This window comes from Ailuropoda melanoleuca, chromosome 3 (assembly GCF_002007445.2).
Source record: "Ailuropoda melanoleuca isolate Jingjing chromosome 3, ASM200744v2, whole genome shotgun sequence".
NCBI lineage: Eukaryota > Metazoa > Chordata > Mammalia > Carnivora > Ursidae > Ailuropoda > Ailuropoda melanoleuca.
This window is the reverse complement of record NC_048220.1, coordinates 115,618,285-115,640,730: the sequence shown is the minus strand read 5'-3', so window position 1 is coordinate 115,640,730 and position 22,446 is coordinate 115,618,285.

Genomic DNA, 22,446 nt, shown 5'->3' with positions numbered 1-22,446 from the left:
TAGCTTCAATCAAAAGGATGCAAGAATTCTTACACTGAAACACTTGTGGATAACTATTTCCTCTTTTTCCCCTCTTCTCATACATTCAATCTCTCTCTTTTTTCCTCCCCCTCTTTCTCTCTCTTCACGCATTCACACACACAGTTTAAATATATAAATTATATGTAATAAAGAGGGGAAATAAAAGCATAAATTTGTATTTTCCTTATTTGCATAAAAGAAACACCAGAAAGATACACCAAAGCTAACACAAATGGTTACTTATGCAAATGCTTACTAATAGGAGGCTAGGGGAACAGAGATGGAGTCCTTCCAATCCTTCACAAACTCTTCCCAAAAATAGTAGAGGGAGGAACATGCTCCAACTTACTTTATGCAGCCAGTACTACCCTGATATAGAAACTAGAGAAAGACATCACAGGAAAACTACAGACTAATATCTCTTATCAGTATAGCTGCAAAATTTCTCAAGGAAAAACTAGCAAACTAAATCTGGCAGCACATTAAAAGTGTTACATACTATGGGTCAATGGGGATTTACTCCAGGAATGCAAGATTGTTTCAACATATGAACATTAACCATTGTAATACACTGTATTAAAAGAATAAAGGACATAACCCATACAATCATCTTAAGATGCAAAAAAGTTTTTGACAAAATCCAATGCCCTTTCATGATATAAACACTTAACAAAATAGGAGTAGAAGGGAACTTTCTCAACATTGATGAAAAACCACATTATAAAAAACATTTATGAAAAACCCATAGCTAACATCACACTTAATATCAAAGGACTGAAAGCTTTCCTCCTAAGATAAATAATAAGACAAGGATGTCTGCTTGCTACTTCTCTTCAATAGTGCCCTGGAGATTCTAGCTAAGGCAAGAAAAAGAAATGAGGGGCATCCAGATTGGAGAGAAGAAGAAGTAAAATTATTTCTCTTTGCAGATATGATGTTATAAGTAGAAAGTTATAAGATCCAACAAAAAAACTATGCAACCTAATAAACTAGTTCATCAAGGTTATGAAATATATGATTCATAGACAAAAATCAATTGTATTTCTGCAAACTAGCAATGGACAATCTGAAAATAATTTTTTTGAAAATAAAAAAAAATTTTAATTCCATTACATAGCATTCAAAAGAATAAAATACTTAGGAATAAATCTGATCAAGGAGATTCAAGACTTGTACACTGAACACTTTAAAACACTGCTGAAAGAAATTAAAGAAAGCCTAAATAAATAGAAAGACATAGTGTGTTCATGGATTGAAAGGCTTAATACCATTCAGATGGTAACTACCCAATGATATCTAAAGATTCAATGTAATCCCTGTCAAAATCTCAATGACCTTTGCTATAGAAATGGAAAGCTGATCCTAAAACCCACATGGAATTACAAGTAGCCCTCAGTCAACAAAATAAACTTGAAAAAGAACAAAGTTGGAAGACTCATAATTCCTGATTTCAAAACTTACTACAAAGCTACAGTACTCAAAACAGTGTGGTACTGGCATAAAGATAGAAATCTNTACATATGGTCCTTCTGCAGGGAAAGGGAAATGAGTGGCAATTTCAGACACACTTCAGATAAAACATCAACCAGGATTTCCATTTTCATGGGTCTGTTTTATACACTTCAAGAATGTTGCTCAGTTTCTCTTGGGAAGAGAGAGATTACTTCCTGTGTTTGGACGATTTTGAGGTTTCCCATTTTAGTCTTGATGAGAGAAACACTAGCATTTATTGACTCCACATTAAGTGTTGGATGTTCTTTTCCCCAAAGAGGTGCTGTCTTTACTTTACCTGGCCATGCGTTTTGGAAGACTTTTTAATTTTTTTAAAATTTTATTTATTTATTTGTCAGAGAGAGAGCACAAGTAGGGGGAGTGGCAGGCATAGGGAGAGAAGCAGGCTTCCCGCTGAGCAAGAAGGCGGAAACCAGCTTAACCAACTGAGCCACCTAGGTGCCCCCAGAAGAATTTTTTTGACAACAAAAACATTTATTAACGTAAATTGATTTCACTTTTTGCTTAATCAAAGTTATAATAATGTAACTGTCAACTGGGACNATTTATTTATTTATTTAGAGAAAGAGAGAGAGAGCACGTGCTTGAGCAGGGGGAGGGGCAGAGGGAGAGAGAGAATCCCAAGCAGACTCTGTGCTGAGAGCAGAGCCCAATGTGGGGCTCCATCTCACAACCCTAATATCATGACTTGAGCCAAAATCAAGAGTTGGATGCTTAACTGACTGAGCCACCCAGGCACCCCTAGTTAATTGATTTTAAACAAGATTGCCAAGACCATTCAATGGGTAAATAAATCTCTTTCACAAATGATACTGGGACAACAGGATATCCATGTGCAAAAGAATGAAGTTGGGCCCCTACCTCACACCATATACAAGATTAACTCAAAATAAATAAAGACCTAAAAAGAGCTTTAAAATTTTCTGAAAAATGTATAGGGCTAAATCTTCATGATCTTGATTTTGGCAAAGGATTCTTAGATATGACACCAAAAGCAAGGGAGGCAAAAAAAATTAGATAAATTGGACTTCATCAAAATTAAAAGCTTTTGTCCATGAAAAGACAAAAAGGTGAAAAGACAATCTATAGAATGGGAGAAAATATCTGTGAATTATATGACTAAGTATCTAAGATCTGTAAAGAACTCTTCACACTCAATAACAAAAAGACAAGTAATTCAATTAAGAAAATGGGTAAAGGACATTTCTTCAAAGAAGAAATACAATAACCAAAGGCACATGAAAAGATGCTCAATATTATTAGTTATTAGATAAATGAAAATGAAAGCCACAATGAGATACCATTTTGTACCCTTAAAAAGATAGTAAGTAGTGTTGGCGAGGATGCAGAAACATGAGAAGTCTCATACATTGTTGATAGGAATGTAAAATGGTATAATTGCTTTTGAAAACAGTTTGGTAGTTCCTCAAAATGTTAAGCAAAGAGTTACCATATGACCCAGTATTTCTAGTCCTAGGTATAGGCACCCCTTGTTTTATTGCATAATACATTATTGTGCTTCACAGATATTGTGTTTCTTACAAAATGAAGGTTGGTGGAAACCCTCCAGTAAGTAAATCAATCAGCACCATTTTTCAACAGCATTTGCTCACTCTGTGTCTCTGTCACATTTTAGTAATTCTCATGGTATTTCAAACTTTTTCATTATTATTGTATTTGTTATGGTGTTCTGTGATCAGTGATTATAGATTGCTGAAAGCTCAGGTGACGGTTAGCATTTTTAGCAAAAAGTATTTTAAAATTAAGGTATGCAAATTGTGTTTTTAGACTTAAGCTGTTGCACACTTAATAGGCTACAGTATAGTGTAAAATAACTTTTATATGCACTGGGACACCAAAAAATTCATGTGGTTCACTTTATTGTGATATTTACTTAATAGCAGTGGCCTGGAACCAAACCCACAATATCTCTGAGGTATGTCTGTATATTCTCAAAAAAATTGAAGTGGTATATATACAAAATATTATTGCTATATATCCACAGAATATTATATATTCTGGTACATCCATAAGATATTATATAGCCATAAAAGGAATGACGTACTAATACATGCTACAAAATGGACAAACCTTGAAAACATTATGCTAAGAAGTCAGACACAAAAAGGCACATATTATGTGATTCCATTTGTATGAAATGTCCAAAAGAGGGAAATCTATAGAGCCTGGAAGCAGATTAGTGGTTTCCAGGAGCTAGAGGTCATGGGCAATGGTGAGTGACTGCTAATGGTTATGGGATTTCTTTTGGGAATGATGGAAATACCCTGGAATTAGATAGTGGTGATGGCTTCACACACATGTGAGTCTTTTTTAAATCACTAAGTTATGCACTTTAACAGGGTGAGTTTTATATTGTGTGAATTATATCCCAAAAAACAAATATACCAGACAGGCGATAAGGGAGCAAATGCTATGGAGGGTGTGGCTATACACTGACAGTACGAATGAATGAAGGGGTATATAAGTCAGGAATATATTCTACAGAACTTGATGACTGATTTGGTGTGGGAGGCAGTGAGAGGGAGGAGAAATTCAGGAATGATTCAGAGGTGCCTTATCACCTTGTATTTGATTGATTTATTTATGCATTTGCCCATCCTATTAGAATACATATTCCTCCCCCTATCATGGCTAAATACATATGGTCCTTCTGCAGGGAAAGGGAAATGAGTGGCAATTTCAGACACACTTCAGATAAAACATCAACCAGGATTTCCATTTTCATGGGTCTGTTTTATACACTTCAAGAATGTTGCTCAGTTTCTCTTGGGAAGAGAGAGATTACTTCCTGTGTTTGGACGATTTTGAGGTTTCCCATTTTAGTCTTGATGAGAGAAACACTAGCATTTATTGACTCCACATTAAGTGTTGGATGTTCTTTTCCCCAAAGAGGTGCTGTCTTTACTTTACCTGGCCATGCGTTTTGGAAGACTTTTTAATTTTTTTAAAATTTTATTTATTTATTTGTCAGAGAGAGAGCACAAGTAGGGGGAGTGGCAGGCATAGGGAGAGAAGCAGGCTTCCCGCTGAGCAAGAAGGCGGAAACCAGCTTAACCAACTGAGCCACCTAGGTGCCCCCAGAAGAATTTTTTTGACAACAAAAACATTTATTAACGTAAATTGATTTCACTTTTTGCTTAATCAAAGTTATAATAATGTAACTGTCAACTGGGACTTCTCATTGGTATGAACCATCCCTCACAATGCTAGTTGATATAATTTCAATCTAAAGAAAAGGATCTTGATATTTTGATAAACCTGTACATTCTTNAAAAAAAATTAGATAAATTGGACTTCATCAAAATTAAAAGCTTTTGTCCATGAAAAGACAAAAAGGTGAAAAGACAATCTATAGAATGGGAGAAAATATCTGTGAATTATATGACTAAGTATCTAAGATCTGTAAAGAACTCTTCACACTCAATAACAAAAAGACAAGTAATTCAATTAAGAAAATGGGTAAAGGACATTTCTTCAAAGAAGAAATACAATAACCAAAGGCACATGAAAAGATGCTCAATATTATTAGTTATTAGATAAATGAAAATGAAAGCCACAATGAGATACCATTTTGTACCCTTAAAAAGATAGTAAGTAGTGTTGGCGAGGATGCAGAAACATGAGAAGTCTCATACATTGTTGATAGGAATGTAAAATGGTATAATTGCTTTTGAAAACAGTTTGGTAGTTCCTCAAAATGTTAAGCAAAGAGTTACCATATGATCCAGTATTTCTAGTCCTAGGTATAGGCACCCCTTGTTTTATTGCATAATACATTATTGTGCTTCACAGATATTGTGTTTCTTACAAAATGAAGGTTGGTGGAAACCCTCCAGTAAGTAAATCAATCAGCACCATTTTCCAACAGCATTTGCTCACTCTGTGTCTTTGTCACATTTTAGTAATTCTCATGGTATTTCAAACTTTTTCATTATTATTGTATTTGTTATGGTGTTCTGTGATCAGTGATTATAGATTGCTGAAAGCTCAGGTGACGGTTAGCATTTTTAGCAAAAAGTATTTTAAAATTAAGGTATGCAAATTGTGTTTTTAGACTTAAGCTGTTGCACACTTAATAGGCTACAGTATAGTGTAAAATAACTTTTATATGCACTGGGACACCAAAAAATTCATGTGGTTCACTTTATTGTGATATTTACTTAATAGCAGTGGCCTGGAACCAAACCCACAATATCTCTGAGGTATGTCTGTATATTCTCAAAAAAATTGAAGTGGTATATATACAAAATATTATTGCTATATATCCACAGAATATTATATATTCTGGTACATCCATAAGATATTATATAGCCATAAAAGGAATGACGTACTAATACATGCTACAAAATGGACAAACCTTGAAAACATTATGCTAAGAAGTCAGACACAAAAAGGCACATATTATGTGATTCCATTTGTATGAAATGTCCAAAAGAGGGAAATCTATAGAGCCTGGAAGCAGATTAGTGGTTTCCAGGAGCTAGAGGTCATGGGCAATGGTGAGTGACTGCTAATGGTTATGGGATTTCTTTTGGGAATGATGGAAATACCCTGGAATTAGATAGTGGTGATGGCTTCACACACATGTGAGTCTTTTTTAAATCACTAAGTTATGCACTTTAACAGGGTGAGTTTTATATTGTGTGAATTATATCCCAAAAAACAAATATACCAGACAGGCGATAAGGGAGCAAATGCTATGGAGGGTGTGGCTATACACTGACAGTATGAATGAATGAAGGGGTATATAAGTCAGGAATATATTCTACAGAACTTGATGACTGATTTGGTGTGGGAGGCAGTGAGAGGGAGGAGAAATTCAGGAATGATTCAGAGGTGCCTTATCACCTTGTATTTGATTGATTTATTTACATTTGCCCATCCTATTAGAATACATATTCCTCCCCCTATCATGGCTAAATACATATGGTCCTTCTGCAGGGAAAGGGAAATGAGTGGCAATTTCAGACACACTTCAGATAAAACATCAACCGGGATTTCCATTTTCATGGGTCTGTTTTATACACTTCAAGAATGTTGCACAGTTTCTCTTGGGAAGAGACAGATTACTTCCTGTGTTTGGACGATTTTGAGGTTTCCCATTTCAGTCTTGATGAGAGAAACACTAGCATTTATTGACTCCACATTAAGTGTTGGATGTTCTTTTCCCCAAAGAGGTGCTGTCTTTACTTTACCTGGCCATGCGTTTTGGAAGACTTTTTAATTTTTTTAAAATTTTATTTATTTATTTGTCAGAGAGAGAGCACAAGTAGGGGGAGTGGCAGGCATAGGGAGAGAAGCAGGCTTCCCGCTGAGCAAGAAGGCGGAAACCAGCTTAACCAACTGAGCCACCTAGGTGCCCCCAGAAGAATTTTTTTGACAACAAAAACATTTATTAACGTAAATTGATTTCACTTTTTGCTTAATCAAAGTTATAATAATGTAACTGTCAACTGGGACTTCTCATTGGTATGAACCATCCCTCACAATGCTAGTTGATATAATTTCAATCTAAAGAAAAGGATCTTGATATTTTGATAAACCTGTACATTCTTATTAAATTAAATTAATTAATTAATTAAATTTTTTACATTCTCATTTTAGATCATGTAAATTTCAATCAGTAAAACAGCTCTTGGTCCTGGTGACTATCTTCATGGACCCGTATGAATCTAATGTCACATAGTTGATAATTTCCCTGGTAATTAATTATTAATCAGTTTCCTTCTGATTAATTAATTGCAAGTTGATTGTTCTCAGGAAGTCACTCAAACTGCGTATCATGGAAAGAATATCTCTGGATAGACTGATTTGCTAAAATTTTTCTTTGGCTCACATTTGTTTATGGATATATTTAAAAAACTCATTTATTCATGGGTGTGGAAGGTATCTCTATGCGCTCAAGATGCTTAGTGTGCATTTTACATATTTTGAATTTCATCAGCCCTACAAAGATTCTGTTATGTTTTTTTTTTCTTTTTTTTTTTTTTTTAAGAAAATTGAGGGTTGGGGCACCTGGGTGGCTCAGTTGGTGAAGCATCTGCCTTCGGCTCAGGTCATGATCCCAGGGTCCTAGGATCAAGGCCCGAGTCTGGCTCCCTGCTCAGTGGGGAGCCTGCTTCTCCCTCTCCCTTTCTCTCTCCCCACCAGCTTGTGAACTCTCTCTTACTCTCTTGCTCACTCTCTCTCCTTCTCAAATAAATAAATAAATAAACAAAATCTTAAACAGAAAAGAAAGGATAAGAAAATTGAGGGGTAAGGGGCACCTGGCTGGCTCAGTTGGAAGAGCATGTGGCTCTTGATCTTGGGGTCATGAGTCCGAGCCCCACATTGGGTGTAGAGATGACTTAAAAATAACATCTTAAAAAAAAAGAAAGAAAATTGACCATTAAGAGGATAACACAGACAGCAAATGGTAAAACTTACATTGAGATGAGATTTGTCCCATGTCCCTCCTGGCAAGCCACGTTCTCCCAAGAAGCAGGCCCACACTAGCTGAAGCTGAAGAAGGAGCAAGAAGAGAGAGAAAAGAATTTCTTCACGAGTATGGGGGCCTTAGTACATCTTCGTGTGTAGTGTACGTTATTCATACGCTCACTGTGAAATAAAGTAGCATACGTTTGTAAACATGATCACATAAAAACTGAGGCAATAGATCAACGGTGCACTGATCGACCCAGCTCTACCTGGGCTGCAGACCAACCTTTCCGCCCTGGTATTCATGAAGCGTTTCATTAAGATGCTTGTTTCTATGATTGCGATGTGCAGCCTCCCGCTCTACCCCAGCTCCTCCAGACAAACGAATAAACAAGCCGAGAGAAGACAGAGAACCGTCAGGATGCTATTCCACAGTACTAGGAGATAAAAGAATGGCAGCTGACAAAATAAAATTAAGTAATTTTAAATTTCTTTTTTTTTGAATAGGTAATGCATTCGTTAATGTATTAAAAATATAAGCTAGAATAAGGTAAAAAGCCTTAGTCCCATCTCTTTTTCTATCCTATTTCCATCTTTCCACCTAGTGCCCTTCTCATATGTATGTCCCACGAGATAACAATTTTTATTAGTTTCTTGTGTATTCTTCCAGAGTTTCTTCATGCAAGTATAAACCAATATGAATATGTATTCCTTTTAAACCCAAAGTAACTACTGCTCTGTATTTTTCCTTTTTCTCCTTAACAGTGTATTTTATAGATCTTTCCATATCAGTGCATAGGGAACCTCTTCAGTTTTTTATAGGTGTGTAATGTTCCATTTAATGTGTATGCTATAATTTACTTAACCAAGCCACTATTGATGTTTGTTTGTGTTGTTTCTTTCTTTTCTTTTTTAAAGTAGGCATTATGCCCTACGTGGGACTTGAACTCACAGCCTTGAGATCAAGGGTCACATGCTCTACTGACTGAGCCAGCCAGGCGCCCCTGTGTTGTTTCTAATCTTTTGCATTCTAGCTCACATTTATTGGATGATGCTTACTATATTCCAGGCACAGTGCTAATTGCTTTACCTGGATTTATTTAATAGCACAACCCTATGATTTAGATAATATTATTTCTACTTTTCAGGTAAGGAAGCAAGAGGATCAAAGAGGCTGACCAATTTGCCAAGATTTGAATCCAGACTCTCTCCCTTTAGAACATGTATTTGTACACAGGTTAATGCCTTATTGCTTTCAGGAGAATTCTTAGTTTTAAGAAGTCTCTAGTTATGTATTTGTGACTATTCTTCACTATTTTCTTAAACTTTCTCACAAACATTGAAGAGTTGTATAATTCAGGATTTTATTTCTTTCTACCACTTATTATTTTTTCTTGGCCTGTGGAACATGTAATGATAAATCTGATATCAAAATATATCTGTGTAGAGACAGCTTAAGGAGAGAAAGCTTAAAATTATGGCGTAGACTGATGTTTTCCGAACATGATTACTTTTTATTTTAGAGCTCTAATATGCTGAACTTTTGATCTGGAAAAACAACAACAAACCAGCGTTTACTAACCCCAAGTAAACCCCAAGTTTACTGTGCACATCAAACAAATGACCTTGTCCTTTGCTATTCACACTTCCTCTGCAGGTCTTTATACACAGCAGTTGTGGAACCACGAAAATCTTTGCATTTCGTGTCTTCCTTCTCGGAGCTCTTTGACTTTATTCAAATTTAAGCCAAATGCAATGTATCTCAGCCTTGCAGACTACCGCCACAACGTGCATTGCAGAAAACTGAAAAACCCAGATGTTAGAAATCCAAACCAAGCTAGGCCTTCTGCTAAATTTAGCAGATGCCTGGCACTATCAAAAACCTTGACACCCGTAATGGCAAAGCGTCTTATTGCTTCCTGATTGTATTTGGATCCTTGCCACCTGCAGCCATAGGGGCCCCCAGGGCAAAGGCTCGTCCAATGTTGTTGTAAACGGCAACAACAACCATCTACAAGGAAGCGTAATGCCCTGGGAATATTTCTTAATCTATTTAAACCTTAAACATCATTCTTAGGAACTGGATACCAACAGAAAGTACAAATCTAGGGACCTCACTTTTTTTTTTTTTTTGGTGACCTCACTTCAATGCAGGCAGATAGTCTCTCCTTTGCTGTCCTGCCTGCCGCTCCCTTGTGGTGTAATCAGTAAGCTTCTATCTCCTTTAAAATAAATAAGTAAATAAATTAACTAATTAAATAATGCATAAATCGCAGTATTGAATGCAGTGCTCCCAGCAGAGATGGGCCGCTTCTTATTAGGTATATGATAAAGCCACTTGACAGTCATTGTTTTGCTGAAAAATTCCTTTAGAGAAGGTATTGCCTAGCAGCCGTTTTTCATTCTCAAACTAGTCACACCGTGACACTTTAACGGAAAAAGAGATACCACCTGGAGTACTTATTAGTTTAACAAGCACTTGAGTGGGAGACTTAGAAGATTCAACGTTTCTCACTCCTGAGTGGTTTAACCCCAGAGCCTGATGCGTCTATTACTCAAGGCACTGCCGCATGCCTGCCACTAGGGGGTACTGTTGCTTTTTGCTCCAATCTCTGGCAGTTTCCATTCTGACCTTACCAGACTCCACAGAAGAGATAAAAGGAGGCTTTATTCTTCCTCAGCAGGTTTATTCCTCTTATGCTCCTAGAATCAGTGGAACAATTCATGATAAAACAAATGGCTAGCAGATGAAATAGGCTTGTTAAAATGTTTTCAAATATCTCCCCAAGGTGGATCATAAAAGCTTCTTGGTATCATCAGTGGTCTGTTTCCTTAGGGTCTGGGGACGTTAAAGTTTTTTAGGTGCTACTAAGGGAAGTGAAGACTAATGGGGAATAGAGAGTGTGTCATAGCAGGAGATAGGGAGAGGACTGAGCCCTTGTGGAACCTTCCCCAGTCTGGCAGAAATCTGCTTTCCTCTTCCATGGATTCAGTAGTGGCTCAGACACCCATTTGCTAAAGCATGTCTGCTATACCAGTTTTGAAGCTTGTCAGAAATACAAGTTTTGGGGTCACATGAATTTGGAAAATTCTGATTTGAAAAAAGTTTTAAGAAATGTTACTTGGTGTACAACTTTTATTTTATTTTATTTTTGATTTTGTTATATTAGTCACCATACAGTACATCCCCAGTTGTTGATGCAATGTTCCATGATTCATTATTTGCATATAACACCCAGTGCACCATACTATACGTGCCCTCCTTACTACCCATCACCGGCCCATCCCAATCCCCCACCCCGCTCCCCTCTGAAGCCCTCAGTTTGTTTCCCAGAGTCCACAGTCTCTCATAGTGGTGTCCAACTTTTAGAACATTTAATTTACAATGCACTGTGCAATGTGATTTGTGAATCTAAGGCCAAGCATTTGCTGAGGGAAGATGCCATAACAGTGGTTCTCAATGGAGGAGGGCTGATTTTGCCTCCTGGGGGTATTTGGCAATATCTGGGGACATTTTTGAATGTCATGACTAGGGAAGAGTGTTACAGGCATCAGGTGGGCAGACACCAAGGATACTGCTGAGGGTCCTATCCCCTCTACCAACAAAGAATGATCACGCCCTAAAGGTGAATAATTCAAAGGCTGAGAAACCCTTCTGTATTACATGTAGCTTCTGACACTTATTTAAATATAAAAGCAGGGGCACCTGAGGGGCTCAGTCGGTTAAGCCTCTGCCTTTGGCTCAGGTCATGATCCTGGGGTCCTGGGATCCTGCGGAGTTGGGCTCTCTGCTCAACGGGGGGCCTGCTTCTCCCTCTGCTGACCCCCGCTTGTGTGCTCCCTTCCTCTCTCTGTCAAATAAATAAACAAAATCTTTAAAAAAAATGAACATAAAAGTAATTATTTTTTTCTTGAGCTATTTTGTAGGACTATAGTAGAAAATACCTGGGGAAACTCTGCCCTCAGTGTATCCACAGTGTTTTAATTATGTTTCAATTGCCGAGTGGTGTGGTTTTCCCCCAATGCTCCTTCTCTTTGATATCCACTTGTCATTGTGGTGATTCTGTGATTCTCCCGAATTGGTTTGACTGTGCACTGTTTTCGTTTTCCTTCTCCTTCTGTAAACTCTGTCTCTCTTTTTTGGTTCTTCCCCTTCCTTCTGCTCCCTGAGTAGTAGCATGTCTTATGGATAGGGTGTTGGTTGATATATCCGCTAGTTGGAGTAATTCTGAGAAGCCTCTGCAGTGTCCCCCAGATTTCCACGTTGGGACTGAGTTCTAATTGCCACAGTGGTATCTTGCAAGAAGTACCTTTCATTGATTACCTCCCTTTCTTCTTTCACTTTTCTACCCCCCAGCAGTGCTTTGTAGGAGCACTTCTCAAAACAGAAAACAAAACAAAAACAAAACCCCACCAAAAAAAAAAAAACCAACTAAAACCCCAACCCAAGACCCCAACCCCCCCCAAAAAAAGTCTACTTGCAATTGATTTCCTGTCTCAGAATCTGCTTTCAGGAGAATGCAAATGAAGACCTTAAGGTGGAATTGTACATTGAATACCTTTTTTTTTTTTTAAGATTTCATTTTTCAGTAATCTCCATACCCAGCATGAGGCTTGAACTCAAAACCCCGAGATCAAGACTTACATGCTCCACCGTCTGAGCCAGGCAGCCTCCCCCCTCAATGAGTACTTAAGAATAGTCCATAACCTTTGGAAATCATGCAACTGGAGTTGAACAACAACAAAAAGTCTTTCAGGAATTAAGGGTCATTTTCTCTGTGGCAAAATTTCTTCCACACTAATCACTAATGGTTTTAACAAAAGATGTGGGAGATTTTTCTCTGGAGGCCCATTAATTTATCAGGGGAGGTAGGGGTTGGTCTCTATTATTCAAGTTCTTTGGATAAAGAAAGAAATACAGCATTAAACTAGAAAATATTTAATAATGGAATGTTTAGTTATAAAATTACTCTCAACTCAAAAATACTTTCCCAATTAACATTTATGTCTCTCCTATTAATGCCCTAGCAGCAAGTGTCAGAATATTTGGCCAAACAACGTGAATCAAACCATAGCTCAGCTTCCATAGAAAATCTGAAACCTTGCCCCCAAAATGCAACGTTCCTGCCAACTATGAAAGTGATGTTGAGAACTGCTAGAATCAATGCAAACCTGTGGGGAACAATGATCTGGCAGAATTAGCCAAGACAATAACAGAAGAGGAGACAATGGACAGAGGATGATGACCAGGATAGGAACTTCCCAACAGTGATCTCCACATCAGAGGACTGGGGAAGAACTTGGGAAAATTAGTGAATGCTCCTCAATATGTTTGCAAAACATGCTGCTTTTGACCATTCTGTGAAAGTCAAGCATGAGGGGATGGATGTAATATTGTGTTAGGCCATATGTGGTGTGTGTGTGTGTGTGTGCGTTTTGTTTTGTTTTCCTTTTTTTGTGTGGGGGGAGGGGTGGAAATTCCACCCCAGAATGTTCCATTTATATTCTGAGTGACAGAACTGCATTTAGATCTTTCTTTTCTCACAGTGTTTAATCTCAAAGTCTGGCGTACAACACCCTTTAAGAGAATCACGAAAACATCCGCTTAGTTTAGAAGATTGAAATAGAAGGAGGCTTATCCCTTGCCTTACACAGAGTCTCCTTTGGTTGAAAATCACTTAAACATCGAACTGAGAACATTTGCTGCCTTTCTTGATTTACAGATGTTTTCTTAGAACTGTACTTCCAAACAGTTCCAGCTGGCTATCGCTAAGGCCTGTGCAAATTGATAAGACGCATCTGGCTTCAAGACATGGACCAAATAGAGGGGCAGGCTCTTCGTGTCCCCAGAGAATCTGGTTGGGGTTGGAGCTAAGTCTTGGAACCACTTGCTCTATTTATGAGTGCCAAGTTAATCCCCAGCAGGGAGAGGCAGGGAGGGAGCAGGCTGCTGGTCTCTTCCTGCTGTTGAAAATTCACCAGGCACTCAGTGGAAATTTTCTTCCTTTCTTCCCAAACATGAAGGTAAGATAATAATTTCATTACTTTTGTAAATGAAGGAATCTCAAAAAGGAGTGAGGCTTAACCAAAATGACTCAAATGAGGAGAAGACATGGGAAAATAGGAAAGAGAAAGATGTGGGGGTAACTTTAAAAAAAATCCTTATTTAAATATATTTAGCAATTCAAACAAAGTGAATTCCTATTTCTTGTTTTGCAGTAAAATTACAGGTTCAGAGGTCTGGGAATCAGAGATTGGAGACAATGTTTATGAAAGTCCTGAGAAAGCCATTAAGAAACACAATAGTACCATTGTTATTTCTTAGGGAAAAATTCCTTCCAGTGTATTTTGTTTATTTGTTTGATTTGGGGCCATGCCATGAAACCCCATGATTTGATGCATCTAAGAGCTTTATAGAAGGGAGTTTGGAGACTTGGAATTCTAGAATTTGGGAATCCTGGATGAAAGAAAGGGTCATGAATGTGAGAGTGGAAGATACAGATGGATGGAATGCAATTAAAAGTTTAGCAAGTACACGTGTTGGTCCAGTGCAACGTAGCCAAATGTTAGAAAAATTACAGTTGAACCAAAGATAGGAACAAAGACGGCAACTTGAACTTATTTTTGCATCATTTATCATTAATTTGTGATTATTCTATCTTGTCCATTTGTTAAGACTCTTTTGGGGGCCACCTGGTTGACTCAGTTGGTTAAGCGTCTGCTTTGGACTCAGGTCATGATCCCAGGGTCCTGGGATGGAGCCCTGCATTGGGCAGGGAGCCTGCTTCTCCTTCTCCCACTCCCCCTGCTTATGTGCGCTCTCTCCATCAAATAAATAAAATAAAATCTTAAAAAAAAAATACTCTTCTTGAAGGTGGGAAAATGATACCTACTTCATTTTCAGGGACTAGCAAATTTCAAGGAATCTCTTGGTTAATAGATTCAGCTTGTATAGCTCATGAACAAACTGCCTTGTAATAAGCAGATCTTCATAGGTTATAATAAGGAGTACATATATGGGGAAGGTGTTGGCAAAGGCAGTCCTGATGAAAAAAAAGTGTATTCCCTAAAACTTGGTTGAAATTCTTTTAAAACACATGCAATAGAATGTTAAGAATGAATTTTTTCATGATGTCTGTTTTGGCTGAGAGTCGAAGGCCAAGAACAATAAGTGTTTAGTATCCTCACATTTTAGAGTGAGATGCTGGACAGGCAATGCAATATTACAAAAAGGGCAGCTCAGGGGCACCTGGGTGGCTCAGTTGGTTAAGCAGCCAAGTCTTGATTTTGGCTCAGGTCATGATCTCAGGGTCCTGGGATTGAGCCTTCATCAGGCTCCATGCTCAGGGCGGAGTCTGCTTGTCCCTNGACCATTCTGTGAAAGTCAAGCATGAGGGGATGGATGTAATATTGTGTTAGGCCATATGTGGTGTGTGTGTGTGTGTGTGCGTTTTGTTTTGTTTTCCTTTTTTTGTGTGGGGGGAGGGGTGGAAATTCCACCCCAGAATGTTCCATTTATATTCTGAGTGACAGAACTGCATTTAGATCTTTCTTTTCTCACAGTGTTTAATCTCAAAGTCTGGCGTACAACACCCTTTAAGAGAATCACGAAAACATCCGCTTAGTTTAGAAGATTGAAATAGAAGGAGGCTTATCCCTTGCCTTACACAGAGTCTCCTTTGGTTGAAAATCACTTAAACATCGAACTGAGAACATTTGCTGCCTTTCTTGATTTACAGATGTTTTCTTAGAACTGTACTTCCAAACAGTTCCAGCTGGCTATCGCTAAGGCCTGTGCAAATTGATAAGATGCATCTGGCTTCAAGACATGGACCAAATAGAGGGGCAGGCTCTTCGTGTCCCCAGAGAATCTGGTTGGGGTTGGAGCTAAGTCTTGGAACCACTTGCTCTATTTATGAGTGCCAAGTTAATCCCCAGCAGGGAGAGGCAGGGAGGGAGCAGGCTGCTGGTCTCTTCCTGCTGTTGAAAATTCACCAGGCACTCAGTGGAAATTTTCTTCCTTTCTTCCCAAACATGAAGGTAAGATAATAATTTCATTACTTTTGTAAATGAAGGAATCTCAAAAAGGAGTGAGGCTTAACCAAAATGACTCAAATGAGGAGAAGACATGGGAAAATAGGAAAGAGAAAGATGTGGGGGTAACTTTAAAAAAAATCCTTATTTAAATATATTTAGCAATTCAAACAAAGTGAATTCCTATTTCTTGTTTTGCAGTAAAATTACAGGTTCAGAGGTCTGGGAATCAGAGATTGGAGACAATGTTTATGAAAGTCCTGAGAAAGCCATTAAGAAACACAATAGTACCATTGTTATTTCTTAGGGAAAAATTCCTTCCAGTGTATTTTGTTTATTTGTTTGATTTGGGGCCATGCCATGAAACCCCATGATTTGATGCATCTAAGAGCTTTATAGAAGGGAGTTTGGAGACTTGGAATTCTAGAATTTGGAATCCTGGATGAAAGAAAGGGTCATGAATGTGAGAGTGGAAGATACAGATGGATGGAATGCAATTAAAAGTTTAGCAAGTACACGTGTTGGTCCAGTGCAACGTAGCCAAATGTTAGAAAAATTACAGTTGAACCAAAGATAGGAACAAAGACGGCAACTTGAACTTATTTTTGCATCATTTATCATTAATTTGTGATTATTCTATCTTGTCCATTTGTTAAGACTCTTTTGGGGGCCACCTGGTTGACTCAGTTGGTTAAGCGTCTGCTTTGGACTCAGGTCATGATCCCAGGGTCCTGGGATGGAGCCCTGCATTGGGCAGGGAGCCTGCTTCTCCTTCTCCCACTCCCCCTGCTTGTGTGCACTCTCTCCATCAAATAAATAAAATAAAATCTTAAAAAAAAAATACTCTTCTTGAAGGTGGGAAAATGATACCTACTTCATTTTCAGGGACTAGCAAATTTCAAGGAATCTCTTGGTTAATAGATTCAGCTTGTATAGCTCATGAACAAACTGCCTTGTAATAAGCAGATCTTCATAGGTTATAATAAGGAGTACATATATGGGGAAGGTGTTGGCAAAGGCAGTCCTGATGAAAAAAAAGTGTATTCCCTAAAACTTGGTTGAAATTCTTTTAAAACACATGCAATAGAATGTTAAGAATGAATTTTTTCATGATGTCTGTTTTGGCTGAGAGTCGAAGGCCAAGAACAATAAGTGTTTAGTATCCTCACATTTTAGAGTGAGATGCTGGACAGGCAATGCAATATTACAAAAAGGGCAGCTCAGGGGCACCTGGGTGGCTCAGTTGGTTAAGCAGCCAAGTCTTGATTTTGGCTCAGGTCATGATCTCAGGGTCCTGGGATTGAGCCTTCATCAGGCTCCATGCTCAGGGCGGAGTCTGCTTGTCCCTCTCTCTGGCCCTCCCCCAGCTCACATGCTCTCTCTCTTTCTCTCTCTCTCAAAAAAAAAAAAAAAAGGTAGCTCTAAGTCTGTCTGGTGACCGTTTGACTATCTGCATCCTCAAGTATGCAAGATCATGCCCCTTAGAGGATGGGGGTTATAGGGAATGATGTGGGAAACAAAGGCAAATGAAAAAATTTAATCTCCTTACTGCCTACAAATCACTGACAAGTCCTTGAAACAGGAGGGTGACCTTCCTCTAGGAACTCAGCTGCCTCAGTGTTGACGCTTTGCCAAGGACAAAGGGCAATCCTAGCTTAACATTATCCCAAGCCCCCAGGATCCTGTAAGTCTACTCTAACATATAAAAATTCCTTTGGGAACTTCCTTTATCTCTACTCCCCCCGCACCCCCAAAATATATATGTTAGAAATCGTCCTCCCNTCTGGCTTCAAGACATGGACCAAATAGAGGGGCAGGCTCTTCGTGTCCCCAGAGAATCTGGTTGGGGTTGGAGCTAAGTCTTGGAACCACTTGCTCTATTTATGAGTGCCAAGTTAATCCCCAGCAGGGAGAGGCAGGGAGGGAGCAGGCTGCTGGTCTCTTCCTGCTGTTGAAAATTCACCAGGCACTCAGTGGAAATTTTCTTCCTTTCTTCCCAAACATGAAGGTAAGATAATAATTTCATTACTTTTGTAAATGAAGGAATCTCAAAAAGGAGTGAGGCTTAACCAAAATGACTCAAATGAGGAGAAGACATGGGAAAATAGGAAAGAGAAAGATGTGGGGGTAACTTTAAAAAAAATCCTTATTTAAATATATTTAGCAATTCAAACAAAGTGAATTCCTATTTCTTGTTTTGCAGTAAAATTACAGGTTCAGAGGTCTGGGAATCAGAGATTGGAGACAATGTTTATGAAAGTCCTGAGAAAGCCATTAAGAAACACAATAGTACCATTGTTATTTCTTAGGGAAAAATTCCTTCCAGTGTATTTTGTTTATTTGTTTGATTTGGGGCCATGCCATGAAACCCCATGATTTGATGCATCTAAGAGCTTTATAGAAGGGAGTTTGGAGACTTGGAATTCTAGAATTTGGAATCCTGGATGAAAGAAAGGGTCATGAATGTGAGAGTGGAAGATACAGATGGATGGAATGCAATTAAAAGTTTAGCAAGTACACGTGTTGGTCCAGTGCAACGTAGCCAAATGTTAGAAAAATTACAGTTGAACCAAAGATAGGAACAAAGACGGCAACTTGAACTTATTTTTGCATCATTTATCATTAATTTGTGATTATTCTATCTTGTCCATTTGTTAAGACTCTTTTGGGGGCCACCTGGTTGACTCAGTTGGTTAAGCGTCTGCTTTGGACTCAGGTCATGATCCCAGGGTCCTGGGATGGAGCCCTGCATTGGGCAGGGAGCCTGCTTCTCCTTCTCCCACTCCCCCTGCTTGTGTGCACTCTCTCCATCAAATAAATAAAATAAAATCTTAAAAAAAAAATACTCTTCTTGAAGGTGGGAAAATGATACCTACTTCATTTTCAGGGACTAGCAAATTTCAAGGAATCTCTTGGTTAATAGATTCAGCTTGTATAGCTCATGAACAAACTGCCTTGTAATAAGCAGATCTTCATAGGTTATAATAAGGAGTACATATATGGGGAAGGTGTTGGCAAAGGCAGTCCTGATGAAAAAAAAGTGTATTCCCTAAAACTTGGTTGAAATTCTTTTAAAACACATGCAATAGAATGTTAAGAATGAATTTTTTCATGATGTCTGTTTTGGCTGAGAGTCGAAGGCCAAGAACAATAAGTGTTTAGTATCCTCACATTTTAGAGTGAGATGCTGGACAGGCAATGCAATATTACAAAAAGGGCAGCTCAGGGGCACCTGGGTGGCTCAGTTGGTTAAGCAGCCAAGTCTTGATTTTGGCTCAGGTCATGATCTCAGGGTCCTGGGATTGAGCCTTCATCAGGCTCCATGCTCAGGGCGGAGTCTGCTTGTCCCTCTCTCTGGCCCTCCCCCAGCTCACATGCTCTCTCTCTTTCTCTCTCTCTCAAAAAAAAAAAAAAAAGGTAGCTCTAAGTCTGTCTGGTGACCGTTTGACTATCTGCATCCTCAAGTATGCAAGATCATGCCCCTTAGAGGATGGGGGTTATAGGGAATGATGTGGGAAACAAAGGCAAATGAAAAAATTTAATCTCCTTACTGCCTACAAATCACTGACAAGTCCTTGAAACAGGAGGGTGACCTTCCTCTAGGAACTCAGCTGCCTCAGTGTTGACGCTTTGCCAAGGACAAAGGGCAATCCTAGCTTAACATTATCCCAAGCCCCCAGGATCCTGTAAGTCTACTCTAACATATAAAAATTCCTTTGGGAACTTCCTTTATCTCTACTCCCCCCGCACCCCCAAAATATATATGTTAGAAATCGTCCTCCCACTGATATGCATCTGAAGGGTCTCAGACTAAGGTATTATTAAACAGTAATAAATGACCTTTTCCTAATAATAGCTAGCCCCCTCAAGGTCCTGGAAACCTTACTTCCAAAATTCCTTAGATACATTACATATCCCTATCCCTTTCTCAACTTGAAAGTGTATAATCAGTCACCTGCCACACCCCCAGCACAGCTCCTTCTGCTCATGGGTCTTGTCCCCATGCTTTAATAAAACCACCTTTTTGCCCTGAAGACATCTCAAGAATTCTTTCTTGACCATTTGCTCTGAACCCCAACATTTCCACATCAGGGAATGATACTCTAGTCATGTCTGGGAAAATCTAAAGGCACAGGCTGGTTCACTGGCCTGCCTTTAGCAGAGTAAATCAACACAGGCTGGTTCACTGGCCTGCCTTTAGCAGAGTAAATCAACACCGCAGTATTGGTTACATCAGGGACATTCAGAGTTGGACAGGGTGAGGGTGTGTGCAGGTCTCCCGTGGACTCAATGTGGACCTCTGGAAAGGAGCCAGCCTTGGGTTGTCAGAGATTCTGCCTGAGGAACAGGCCGCAGGATGAAGCAGCCTCAACAGGGAATGTCTGTATGGAAAAGGACTCCCAAGAGGCCTGGTGAGAGTCAAGAATGATGAACAAAGAGGTGAATCATTTGTGCCAGAGGGCAGTCATTGTAGATCTCCAGTGGGGGGCCATCCAAGGAACCAGGCAAGCAGAGCAGGAGATAAAGAACTGGCGTTCAAACATCCTGGTTTACCTTCATGGACTTGGCTGCATCAGTCACACGAGACCCGTTTTGGCTCTTGCCCCTCTCCTTCCTGCTGCTGTGACTTTGAAGAAGACAGAGGCAGCTTGGAGAGGTGGGGAAGGAAAGCAAAAGAACGAGGAGAAGGAATTCTGAAGCAGACACCACCCCACCCCTGCTAGGAGCCTCCGGGACCAGGGAGTAGGAGAGACATTTAAAATTGGATACTGAATTGAAATTTGACTATTTAGATGGTTTCAGAATTTTTGTTTTCTGAAAATGTGGCTATTTGTTAGTGCCTGGGAGTGACTAAAAATGTTATAAGACAGGCTTTCCCAGAGGGAGGAAAAATGAGTTAACGTAGCACAGAGTAAAGACATTATTGAAAAAAGGAAAATAAGAAATCCTTGTAGTTTTTAAAAAGAAGAAAAACCTTTAAAGGGTGTTGCTTTAGGTTATACACTTTATCTACTCCTCGAAAAGTCAGAAAAGTATTCACAGCTTCGCCCACCATTGTTCACTCTTTTCCGGGATGCCCACAGCTCTTAGAGTTTTCAGAATAATAAGCTTTGTAGAATACTAAAAGGCCACGTAGGTGATTTAGGAAGGAAAGTGGAAGAGTCTGGAAAAAATGTTGGGAAGCCACTCCACAACTACACAGAGAGAAAAAAAGTTTTTTGGAGGTCAGGGAGAAGAGAAATATTGGCCTGTTAAAATGCGGGATGAGATGGTTTTAAGGACTTTTAGAGTGGGTTATGAATTGAATACATATGATACTCTCAGAGAGTCTCCAGTGAAGATTTGAATTATACTCAAGGACACCTTCAGTAGTCAAAATATTTTTCCATAAAAGTAAAAATAAGATAATTGAAATCACTTATAATTTCATACCAGAAATAGACCCTTAGTCTTTATTATATTTCTTTCTAGATTTGTTTTTAATACATGTTTGATTTTTCAAACAAAATGTAACCCCATTTTACATACAATTTTGTGACCTGCCAGATCTTCAATATTTAGGTTGGTGCTATCACGTGAAGATGATTACAAAAGGCCTGGGAGGTGTTTTAAACCTGAGCCAGCCTCAGAACTAGGGGTCACGGTGAGCATGACCGGCCCTCTGGCAGGCTGTGGTTCAACTTTGGTTGACGCTTCATTTACGAAGCTTATTTCCCTTCTAACTCCTTATTCTTGGCTGGTCTTTCTTCTAGGCTTCCTCCTGTCTGGGTGTCCTTATGAGTGTTGAAGTTAGAGTGAAGGAGAGTGGAGAAAGGAATCAAAAGATCCCTAAAGAAATGCTCTAATGAGTTAAATTTTCTGTTTGGCCACGACATTCCTCAGCCCCTAGTTGTCTTTACAGAAATGAATAGTAGGAGGTGAGCTCAACAGAACTGTATTAAACTTTTATCTAGAATGGAAATTTAAAGGACAAGCAGAGTCGTTGAGCCTGGTCCATGGTTCTTTCCTTTTTTATATTCCCAACTCACAAATCTTGACTTGTACAAATGTATTCACTTTCAAATCATTAAAGAAATGCAAACTAAAGTAATGCTTTGTTCCCCATCCCCAGGTAATAGCTTTATTCATCTTGGTGGGATTTACAGGAGAGTTCCAAGTTTTTTCAAGGTGAGAATTTTTTGGGGATTGTGTTGGAAATCATTAAAAATTGTTTTCTTCTATTTTTAGGAATTCTTTAGTACATGGCCTGATTTTTACATTGCAGTCTGAACATCTTTATCCCTTCAATACTTTATCTTTCCACATTTTGAGAAAAGGCAATGATAGCAAAAGCTTGTTGTATTCTTATTCTTATTTTACTTTATTTTTTTCCCTGTAAGGAAGAAACCTGAAGACTAAAGATACCTCAAGGTTTTCTTCTTGTCCCAGTATCGTGATTTT